This window comes from Schistocerca cancellata, chromosome 1, assembly GCF_023864275.1.
Source record: "Schistocerca cancellata isolate TAMUIC-IGC-003103 chromosome 1, iqSchCanc2.1, whole genome shotgun sequence".
Lineage (NCBI taxonomy): Eukaryota > Metazoa > Arthropoda > Insecta > Orthoptera > Acrididae > Schistocerca > Schistocerca cancellata.
This window is the reverse complement of record NC_064626.1, coordinates 437,862,667-437,875,238: the sequence shown is the minus strand read 5'-3', so window position 1 is coordinate 437,875,238 and position 12,572 is coordinate 437,862,667. Positions and strand designations below refer to the sequence as shown.

The window sequence follows — 12,572 nt, the reverse complement described above, 5'->3', positions numbered from 1 at the left end:
GAACTATAACAAAGAAAGAATCGAGATATTAATTAATAGCTAGCATGTCAACAAATTTAGTTATTAAAAATGCTTCAAATGGCTCTAATCCAATGGCTGAGGCCATCAGTTCCCTAGACTTACAACTACTAAAACCTAACTAACCTAATAACATCAAACACATCCATGCCCGAGGCAGGATTCGAACCTGCGACCGTAGCAGCAGCGCGGTTCCGAACTGAAGCGCCTAGAACCGCTCGGCCAAAATGGCCGGCCAAATTTAGTTATTAAATGTGTTGATAAATTTAGTTATTAAGTAGTGCTATCTTGGTAATTAATGCTTTAATTGAAAAGTTTAAGCTTCGAAAACAGTGACCACAGAAAATAGTAAAGAAATAGTTATTATTCACAGCAAAAAGTTGTAGTCGCTTTTTTTTATTTCCTATTGGCAAATGTATGCAGGATATTTCAAAACTCCTATTATAGGTTTCTAGGTGTTGTATGGGAGACTTACTAGATAAAGTTGTACCATTTTCTTACAAAATAGGTTTGAAGATTAGAACATTTTCAAACATACCTCTTCACGGTACGACACTGACATCCAAACCTCCAGATGTCAGGCACTCAAATCGGTACCAAATGTTGTATGTCGGTAAAGTTTCAACCAAAATACCGATTTTGTTGCCGGCCGCGGTGGTCTTGCGGTTCTAGGCGATGCAGTCCGGAACCGCGGGACTGCTACGGTCGCAGGTTCGAATCCTGCCTCGGGCATGGATGTGTGTGATGTCCTTAGGTTAGTTAGTTTTAAGTAGTTCTAGGTTCTAGGGGACTGCTGACCTAAGATGTTAAGTCCCATAGTGCTCAGAGCCATTTGAACCATTTGAACCGATTTTGTTCGTGCAGTGTTTTGTCGTCCAGTAGAACATGCGTAAACGGTAATTAAAAGTAATATCGGAACTACGAAGCACAGGAAAAACGTATCTGTGAGTGATTTAGTAGAGCGTGAGGTTGTTGTTCTAAAGATTCCGCATTCAATCCCCATTGATGACAATCTGATTTAACTGTTTACGTGTGAAACTGAGACATGTAATTTGATCACACACTTCATCGTATGCAACCGTTATTGGGAAGCTTTGATCCAGATAAATGACACTGTGTGTGTGTGAGAGAGAGAGAGAGAGAGTGAGTGAGAAAGACAGAGAGAGTGAGAGAGAGAGAGAGAGAGAGTGGTCGCGTTAGCATTGATTTTTGAATGCTATGTACTTATCATTGGTCTTATTATTCTATTTATTTTTACCACGTATTAGTTTTATTATTATTAATATTATTATTGCTATTGCTTCCATGTGTGTGATACAACTGTTTTCTCATTTTTATGCTCCGACTGTGTATTCTGTGAAACTACATATTTACGCTATGCGTTTACTACTTTCAGAGAAAGCAAGCGATAGCAGACTGCCAGGAGGACATTGCTGTGAACTCCAAACATCCCTTTTACATGTCGCTAACATGTTGCCAATATAACACTTCCACGTATAATACAATGAAAAAAAAAATTTCGTTGGGTTTGAAACACAAGGCCTTTGATACGATGGTCCAACGCTCTATCTACTTACCTACAGTAGCTATAGTCACTGATTTCTCACAGTACACTTTTCCCCAGACAACGTTTAGTACCGATCTGAGTACCTGACTTATGGAGGTTTGGGTATCTGTGGCAGAACAGCGCAACAAATGCGTCGACAACATTTTCCTTTCCCGCTATACTTCTGTCTACGACGAAAGGCGGCTCACGCGCCCGTCATCGAAATTCCGGGCAGGGGAGCGATGAGCTCTGACCCCACGTTCAAACACATCCAAGATGTGTTCGATCGGGTGCAAATCTGGCGAGTTTGGAGCCCAGCACATGAACTGGAAATCCCCACTGTGTTCCTCGAACGACTCCATCCCCTCATTGCCTTGTAACGTGGCACATTATCTTGTTTAAAACTGTCGCAGCTGTGGGGAAACATGATCGTCGCGAAGGGGTGTACATGGTCTGCAATCAATGTACGATACACCTTGGCAAACGTGGTGTCTTGCACAAGCTCCAGCGGACCCACGGACGCCCATGTCAATGTTCCCAAGAGCGTAATGGAGCCGCCGCCAGCTTGTGTCCTTCCGCAGTACAGGTGTCAAGGAGCGTTCCCTGCAAGACCCGCCTTCCCATCGATATGATGAAGAACGTGTCGCCATTCATCGGAGCATGCAACGCTGAGCCACTGCGCCAAAGTCCAGTGCCGATGTTCACGTGCACATTTCAGTCATAGCTACCGATGTCGTGGCGTTAACAGTGAAACATACATGGGTCTCGTCTGCTGAGGCTCAACGGTAGGAAAGTTCGGTACACCGTGACCGTCTGACGTTAGTTTTGCCACAGGTCGACCCCTATCCGGTTTTACCAGTCCGTCCAGCCTGCGATGTCCGACAGGTGCAATGAGGAGTGGCCCGCCCACCTTACGACGTCTGGACGTGGTTTCACCTTGGTTTCGCCACATTTTTAAGACACCCACCACAGCGCTCCTCAAACACCTGCAGGTCGTGCAGTTTCGGAAATGGTCGTACCTAGACTCTGGGCCATTACAATCCGTCCTCGGTCAAATTCAGATAGCACCGCCAGTACGCTCACTGATACTACATACACAGAGCGTGTGTGTGACTAGCAGTCTTTTCTCACTAGGTGATGTTGCTATCGCCAGGACGTGGTTATATCGATATTATATCAGCGGTCAAAATATTCAGGGTGGTTGGTTCAAATGTCTCTGAGCACTATGTGACTTAACTTCTGAGGTCATCAGTCCCCTAGAACTTAGAACTACTTAAACCTAACTAACCTAAGGACATCTCACACATCCATGCCCGAGGCAGGATTCGAACCTGCGACCGTAGTGGTCGCGCTGTTCCAGACTGTAGTGCCTAAAACCACTCGGTCACACCGGCCGGCCTATTCAGGCTGATTACTGCACGTCTCCATGCGTAATGCTTAGGGTGCAAGTTGCAGCGAAAACTTAATTCCGTTTCTTACTCCGACGGTATGGAGTCTTTATAACTGGTATCCATCTGGCAGCTTCCATTGTGATTTTTAATTGACCAACCATTGCTCACTTGATCAGCAGTACATTTCATCCTGTGGGGATGGCTAAAGCATTGTGTTTATCTCATCCAATCTATAACTGTACTTGACGTTCAAGCAGCCCAGTGAGGAATCTTGTTGATTCGTGACACTCAAAACCTTATACATCGTCCGCAAGCTGAGTTGCGCATACAGGAAGATGGGCACTCGTTTCGAAACCTCGTTCAAATACATATTCCGCCACTAGGACTCAGTCAGAGGGTACCCAATTACGTATACAGCATGTTCACTTGTAATACTTTGAATTCTTCTAGCTTCCTAAATATTGCGTAAAAATATGATTTACATTGCTTTGTGCACAATTATTTTAAGATCAAGATAAGAAAAGGTCACGATAAAAAATGGAGTCCTGCTAAAAAATTGCAGCTTTCGCTATAGCTTTTTGGAGAATGATTAAATAAAATATGTTCAGAATTCGGAAGAAAGACAAGGGCCCTTACGTTTACCTATCTAAATAAATTGATGAGTTCCGTAAATCACTTTGCCACTTGCCAGGCGCCACTAGATGGTCTGCATCTAGTGGCACTTGGAGTGACATCTTGCAGACGGGATAGGTCAGCTGCTTTCTGTCGGGAAATGTAGGTCCTTTGTGTACGCAGGTCCTGGCATGTGGCCGCTGAAAAATAAGTGTGTGTTATCTTATTGGACTTAACTGCTAAGGTGATCAGTCCCTGAGCTTACACACTACTGAACCTAAACTATCCTAAGGACAAATACACACACCCATGCCCGAGGGAGGACTCGAAACTCCGCCGGGACCAGCCGCACAGTCCATGACTGCAGCGCCGTAGACCGCTCGGCTAATCCCGCGCGGCGTGGCCGTTGAGATGGACGCGCCAGATAACATGGAGACTGGAGCCAAGAGACGTGTGCCTCGACCAGCCAAGAGAAGCAGCTCGCGGACAACTTGTGCACTTTGTAAAGTACTGCCGAACAGCACGTTGCAAGAATAAAGTATTTTTGTATTACAACTTGTGTTCCATCTAATCACTGTTTAGTGGAAATAAGGAGAGGGCAGAGAACAGATGTGCAGATAAGTAGCGATAAAAAGAATGTTAAAGGATACATCTTAAAATTAGAATCTAATAAGCCTTGAATATAACCATCCAAATAAAAAATTTCATAAAGAAGAATAACATGAAATGCCGAGTATTACGAGTGGGCTACATTTAAAACCGTTTCAGACACATAGGGCATCTGGAACATAGTGGAGCGAGCACGTGTGTTACCTGTTGGTAGCAGCGCGCCGGCAGCGAGAGGTTTGCCCTCACAATCGCCGGTATTGGCGGTGCTGCCTGTCTGTCGAGGCTGCATGCGCGTCTGCATTCAGGGCGATCTCCGGTGACGACGGCGGAGGCGTGGGCGGAGGCGGCGGGCCGAGGGAGGGGGGGAACGGCCGATTGCCGGCACCGGTCAGGAGCGGAAGGACCGCCGCCATATTGATTGGCGCGCGCTCCGCAGCCGCTGAATAAAACATGCCGATCGACACGGTCCGTGCCGGCTTCGCGGGCAGGAGTTGGGCAGGGGGCGAGCAGCCTGCGGCGGGCGACGCTGATGACTTGCTGACGTCACGCACAGTGCTCGAGCCGACCGCCGCCGCGCTCCGCGCAGAGGAAGGCCGACGTGGCTGGCGACTGGCTGAGTGACAGCAGGGAAAGAGGGAAACAATGCAGATCCAGTACAGAGGAAACATATAACTACACACTTCAAAAAATGTTTAGCATCACCTCGGTTCCGATAGTTCCGGAACCTGTACAGAAAATTGGAATAGAGAACAACATAAACATCATTTCCACCCTTTTTATTGCTCATGAAAACCACACACTGCATGTTGTACCACCACGCAGCGAGACCTTCAGGGGTGGTGGTCCAGATTGCTGTGCGCACCGGTACCTCTAATAGAAAGTAGAACATCCTCTTGCATAGATGCATGCTTCTATTCGTCGTGTCATACTATCCACATGTTCATCAAGTTCATCAAAATACTGTTGGTCCAAAATGTCACACTCCACAACGATGATTCGGCGTAGATCCTCAGTCGTCACCGAGCGAAGTGGCGCAGTGGTTGGCACACTGGACTCGCATTCGGGAGGACGACGGTTCAAAAAAATGCATCTGAGCACTATGGGACTTAACATCTGAGGTCATCAGTCCCCTTAAACCTAACTAACCAAAGGACATCACACACATCCATGCCCGAGGCAGGATTCGAACCTGCGACCGTAGCAGCAGCGCGGTTCCGGACTGAAGCGCCTAGAACCGCTCGGCCACCGCGGCCGGCGACGACGGTTCAGTCCCGCGTCCGGCCATCCTGATTTAGGTTTTCCGTGATTTCCCTAAATCGCTCCAGGCAAATGCCGGGATAGTTCCTTTGAAAGGGCGCGGCCGACTTCCTACCCCATCCTTCCCTAATCCCATGAGACGATGACCTCGCTGGTTGGTCTCTTCCCCCAAACACCCCAACTCTCAGTCGCCCATAAACAACCCTTTTCAATCTATCCCAGGCATGTTCGATAGGGTTCATGTCTGAAGAACATGCTGGCCACTTATGTCGAGCGATGTCGTTATCCTATAGGATATCATTCATAAGACGTGCCTGACGGGGGCGCGAATTGCCGTCTGTGAAAATGATGCCTTGCCAGTATGATGTCGATATGGTTACACTAACGGTCGGAGGATGGCATTCAAATATCTTACAGCCGTTACGGCGCCTTCCATGACCACCAGCGGCGTACGTAGGCCCCACATAATGCCACACCAAAACTGCAGGGAGCCTTGTCGCACTCGCTGGACGACCTGACCGGGTTGCCTCCAAACACGTCTCCGACGATTGTCTGGTTGAAGTCATATGCGACACACGGGGCGGTGAAGAAAACGTCATATCAATCCTGAGCGGTCCACTCGGCATGTTGTTGGGCCCATCTGTGACGCTCTGTGTAGTGTCGTGGTTGCAAAGATGGACATCGCCATTGATGTCGGCAGTGAAGTTGCAGCCTATTGCGCATGGTTTGAGTCATAAGACGACGTCCTGTGGCTGCACGAAAAGCATTATCCAACATGGTGGCGTTGCTGTCAGAGTTGCTCCGAACCATAATCAGTAGATAACGGTCACCCACTGCAATAGGAACTCTTGGGCGGCAGGTCATTGACAGTTCCTGTCTCTCTGTATCTCCTCCATGTGCGAACAACATCGCTTTCGTTCACTCCGAGACGCCTGAACACTTCCCTTGTTGAGAGCTGTTCCTGGCACAAAGTAACAATGCGGTCGCGATCGAATCGCGGTATAGACCGTCTAGGCATCGTGGAACTACAGACAACACGAGCCGAGTACCTCCTTCCTGGTGGAATGACTGCAACTGATCTGCTGTCGGACCCCCTTCGTCTAATAAGCGCTGCTCTTGTGTGGTTTACTTGGGTTGGTTTAGTGACATCTTTGAACAGTCAAAGGGACTGTGTGTGTGATATAATATCCAAAGTCAACGTCTATTTTCGGAACTTTTGTTTGATATGTGTAGATCATTTTTCAGTCGCACCACTTGCGAGTGGAATAGAAAACGAAATGGCTAGTACGGTGGCTTAAACTGGACTGTCGAGGATAAGTGAAGTAGCCGACAGGGACAAGTTGACGTTGTGTCAACATGCGCAGTTTTTCAGCCACAACTTTTAAACAGAATGATTTCCAGTATGATTATTGAGAACAAATGTGAAGCAGTATAGGCGTCAGTTAACTACTAAACCCTAACTACACCACGATACATAAATGTCATCAGGTCCTATTCACATTCAGATCGGCAAATGCCAAGCTTCAGTGAGAAGTCGACAGTATCTCGCTGTTTCTAACTTCGATATTTCCAACTTCACTACGACGGGAGAATGGAGGAATTACTAATAATCAGATGCGTCTTTCCATTCATATCAACACGCAACTACTCACTGGAACTAAATCTGGTAGTTATTTCTACGGGTCCAATCTAACAGAAGTTTTTTTAATATATCTTTCTTTAGACTTACTCTCAGCCTGGTTATAGTTTGTGGTACCTAGAGTAATCCAGTTGATTTATTACTAACAACACTTATAATCTCACAGCGAACACCTTGCAGTCTGCTTAGGGTATTCTTTAGGTTTCCTTTGTCGCTCGCTTGCTCGATCTCTGGTTAATCTTTCAATCACATTACCAGCTCAGATGATTCGTCGTTTGACCGCTCACCATTTACTCGTCATCTGCATGTCCCATTTCCTCATCTCCTGGCTGCCATCACATGGCTTGTGTTTCTGTCGGCCAACCGTCTCTCCATGGCCACTGCGTCTGCGTCCATCCTCTCGCATCCGCCTTCAATTTAAAACGAACTCTGCTGTGTTTCCTTCGATGCCTACATAGCAGACCTTCTCCACTGGGTAGTACATCATTGAAACAATATCACTCCTCTACTAGCCATCAAAGTAAGTAGGATCTTCATAGTAGTATAAATACAGTACACCTCGCCAGTTCTAATCTGCATACATCCTCCACTTTCTATGATCGCTTCAACGACTATTATTTCCTCCTTCACATGTCCTTTCCCAGTCTCTCGCTTTTCATAAGTGTGAACTACCCACAGCCACCACATCAGTCGCTCCAACACCATCGTAAACCCACTGTGGAACAGTACAAATGCCAGAACGCACGTCACCAACCACTCCATCAACATCTCTTACCTCCTCAAACCACACTGTAACACCTTCAAAATGAACATACAATCCAGAATGTCTTACCGTGCGAGTCCCATCCCGCCACCACGAATTAATGAGATCGACTGCAAGAAACCAACCAACCACAGAAATACAGACAAAAAGAACAGCGTCGAAAAACTTTGGAACTAATCCAATCCCACAGCATACATCGACATCGAACGATGTCCATAGCTACCGTGTGTCTCCATTTTACTCAAAATACACTCCTGGAAATGGAAAAAAGAACACATTGACACCGGTGTGTCAGACCCACCATACTTGCTCCGGACACTGCGAGAGGGCTGTACAAGCAATGATCACGCGCACGGAACAGCGGACACACCAGGAACCGCGGTGTTGGACGTCGAATGGCGCTAGCTGCGCAGCATTTGTACACCGCCGCCGTCAGTGTCAGCCAGTTTGCCGTGGCATACGGAGCTCCATCGCAGTCTTTAACACTGGTAGCATGCCGCGACAGCGTGGACGTGAACCGTATGTGCAGTTGACGGACTTTGAGCGAGGGCGTATAGTGGGCATGCGGGAGGCCGGGTGGACGTACCGCCGAATTGCTCAACACGTGGGGCGTGAGGTCTCCACAGTACATCGATGTTGTCGCCAGTGGTCGGCGGAAGGTGCACGTGCCCGTCGACCTGGGACCGGACCGCAGCGACGCACGGATGCACGCCAAGACCGTAGGATCCTACGCAGTGCCGTAGGGGACCGCACCGCCACTTCCCAGCAAATTAGGGACACTGTTGCTCCTGGGGTATCGGCGAGGACCATTCGCAACCGTCTCCATGAAGCTGGGCTACGGTCCCGCACACCGTTAGGCCGTCTTCCGCTCACGCCCCAACATCGTGCAGCCCGCATCCAGTGGTGTCGCGACAGGCGTGAATGGAGGGACGAATGGAGACGTGTCGTCTTCAGCCATGAGAGTCGCTTCTGCCTTGGTGCCAATGATGGTCGTATGCGTGTTTGGCGCCGTGCAGGTGAGCGCCACAATCAGGACTGCATACGACCGAGGCACACAGGGCCAACACCCGGCATCATGGTGTGGGGAGCGATCTCCTACACTGGCCGTACACCACTGGTGATCGTCGAGGGAACACTGAATAGTGCACGGTACATCCAAACCGTCATCGAACCCATCGTTCTACCATTCCTAGACCGGCAAGGGAACTTGCTGTTCCAACAAGACAATGCACGTCCGCATGTATCCCGTGCCACCCAACGTGCTCTAGAAGGTGCAAGTCAACTACCCTGGCCAGCAAGATCTCCGGATCTGTCCCCCATTGAGCATGTTTGGGACTGGATGAAGCGTCGTCTCACGCGGTCTGCACGTCCAGCACGAACGCTGGTCCAACTGAGGCGCCAGGTGGAAATGGCATGGCAAGCCGTTCCACAGGACTACATCCAGCATCTCTACGATCGTCTCCATGGGAGAATAGCAGCCTGCATTGCTGCGAAAGGTGGATATACACTGTACTAGTGCCGACGTTGTGCATGCTCTGTTGCCTGTGTGTATGTGCCTGTGGTTCTGTCAGTGTGATCATGTGATGTATCTGACCCCAGGAATGTGTCAATAAAGTTTCCCCTTCCTGGGACAATGAATTCACGGTGTTCTTATTTCAATTTCCAGGAGTGTATATGTTCCGTATCGATATTTCATATCGATATATACTTTCTGACCATCACCTCAGCTTTTCCTAGCACTAGTGTAAGACATATTTGTCCACGTGAGCGAAGTACAACCAATAATTCACGGTTTCTGCCCTTCGGACTATGCGAAGAAGTCTCGAAATTTTATGCAATGCCACTTGGGGTGGAGAAGGGGATAGATTGTGATATTGTTGATTATGCTGCGTCGGCTGCTACTGTATTACAGATAAAGATGTTACGTACATCCTCTCTGACCAACAACAGAAAAATTGTCGTAATCTATTAAACAGCCTTATACGGGGGTTGCTAGTTAAATAGTGGCAACTATTTTTTCGCAACCAATACAAAAGAGTTACATGTTTGCACCTGTTACTGTCTTTCAAAGTAGTCATCAGCGTTGTGTAGAACCCGTTGCTAGCGATATGGAAGGCATCCGTTAGCAGGGCCTGTTCTGTTGATGGTGCGAATGGAGTGGTTTACTGCCTGTCGAATCTCTGGAACAGTTCTGCAGCGAATGCCACGAAGTGGTTCCTTCATTTTCGGAATCAAATCAAAGTGACAAGCACTTAAGTCCGGGGAGTATGGTGGATGGTACAGTACTTCCCAGTCCCATCGACCAAACAGAGCAGCCACAGCTTGCGCTGTATGCGCGCGCGCATTGTGGAAGGGTCGCGCAAAAGTGTCGCCGCTTCTTTCGCAAAGCTGGTCGCAGGTGATGCTGCAAAAACGAACAGTAATACTGTGCATCTGATTCTGAAGAGGAAGGAACCACTTCGTGGTATTCGCTTCAGAACTGTTCCAGAGATCCGCAGGCAGTAGACCGCTCCATTCGCACCATCAACAGAACAGGCTCAGCTAACGGTACTACGTCTACCACACGCTGGTAACTACTTTGAGTGAAAGTGACAGGTGAAAACATGTAACCCTTTTGTATCAGTTGTGAATAAATAGTTGCCACTATTTAAGTTCCAACCCTCGTATTAAACGTTAGTTCCTTCTTTATTTAACTTCAAATTTACCAAGTCGTGCAAAAAGTTACATATAAAAGAAGAAAGTTATGTTTCTGATTTATTTGGCTCGCCTTTCGTGTTTCCTAAGTCGGTTGATTCTACACTCAGCGGAAAAAAAAGAGGGAAGAAAGCATCGAGGGATCAGCAGGAAAACTTACTTAACGCCTCGCCACTGTTACTTTTTCTGCGGGCATAACTTTACGCAGCCCCTTCATGCATAAATAAAGCGAGAGGAAACGGCAGCGAGCTTGGAGCAAACCTCATTAAAGCCAAAATGCGCATTACGAATGCACCCCTTACAGAGGGAAAATCGTCATATCGAAACATTTAATCTTGCGTCGTTAGGGTGGAGAAATATCAGTCATTAGGAGCGCTCGACGGCGATGACGGCCTTTGTGCGTCGTGGGCGTGTGCGTGCCAGTGCGTAAGTAAGCAGGCACCTGCGTCGCAGCGTCTGGGGTGCCGCCACGCGCCCCGCGTCTGGCGGAGCGTGGTGGACGGACCGAACCTCTGGGGGAGGCTGGCTGGAGTTTGCTGGCGCGGCAGTTAAAGAGATTGAGGCATTAGGCAATTGAGCGCGCGCCCGCACACACGCGATCATCAATAACCGAGCCATATTATGAATCACGATAACATATTTATCCCCGTCTACCTGCGTGCCGTCCGACCGTCCTGCTATCGTATCAATTTTATGCGGCGCCGGTCACGGCATGGCTGGTGCCTCACGGAACGATATGCTGGCAGCTCTTCCCCCACCCCCCGCCCCAACCCTCCACTCCTCCCCCAGGTCCCTGCCCCAACACACACGCGCGCGCACACACACACACACACATCAAAGAATCAGTTCTCCCAACAATCTTCCTCCCATCTTTGGGTGTATACGGTTACCAACAAATTACAATATCAGCCCTATATGCACGGAAACTGATGAACATCGCGTTGTGGCGGTAATGACGAGTGGCGAAGATATGTATATCTCACCGTAAAATACTAGCGATGTGATATACTTTGATGGATGGCGTGCGCGATAGGTGCTGAGCAGATTGACAGCAATCGTGCCCGCTTCTCGCTGACACCTTTCTCCTGCAATATGTTATCATCACATTCCGACACGCACTTCCGTCGGTCAGAATGTCGTACGGTATAAAGTCTGCATTCAAACTTAAAAATAATATCGCTCTTTCAATTCATTAAATGGGAAAACTGAAAGGGGCCATGGTGATGACGTGAAATTCAGCTGCCAGACTTTATAAGCACCAATATCAGAATGTTATGCTGAAACACACCACCCCCGAGATCTATCATTATATCAGCTATGGAATGGAATCTGTATCGCAAAAGCCGGCCTGAGTGGCCGAGCGGTTAAAGGCGCTACAGTCTGGAACCGCACGACCGCTACGGTCGCAGGTTCGAATCCTGCCTCGGGCATGGATGTGTGTGATGTCCTTAGGTTAGTTAGGTTTAAGTAGTTCTAAGTTCTAGGGGACTTATGACCACAGCAGTTGAGTCCCATAGTGCTCAGAGCCATTTTTTTGTATCGCAAAAAGTATATATTTGGCTCTTAGTTAACAGTTATTGAGTTGACACCATTACACATTTCAGGTTTAAATGGTTCAAATGGCTCCAAACACTATGGGACTTTGCAGCTGAGGTCATCAGGCCCCTAGACTTAGAACAACTTGAACCTAACTAACTTAAGTACATCACACACATCCATGCCCGAATAAGGATTCGAACCTGCGACCGTAGCAGAAGTGCTTTTCCGGATTGAGGAAACTAATTGACTACCAAAGCAAGTAAATGGAGTCCGCGTGCAAATACGGTCTGGTGCAGCCACGATATGGATATGTACGCTGGTTGAGGGCATCAGAATAATACATTACCAGTCTTTGATTTCGATGGGTGTGCAGACATCTATCGGCGTCGAGTTGATCTGTAGGCTGCTATCAGGGATATTGACATTCAGTTCGAACTACCGATCTCAGCTGATGTACCTACACCTATCATGTCTACGAAACCTAAGTTATACTGTCTGGCCAAC

General features: G+C 48.1%; 1 non-coding gene across 1 annotated transcript; it reads left to right on the top strand.

Annotated features, from left to right (window-relative positions):
• The first annotated feature begins 11,875 nt into the window (after positions 1-11,875).
• Trnas-gga (transfer RNA serine (anticodon GGA)) lies at positions 11,876-11,959 on the top strand. Its single transcript is given in 2 exon segments — positions 11,876-11,915; positions 11,925-11,959. It is a non-coding gene; the product is annotated as a tRNA-Ser (tRNA).
• The last annotated feature ends 613 nt before the right edge of the window (positions 11,960-12,572 follow it).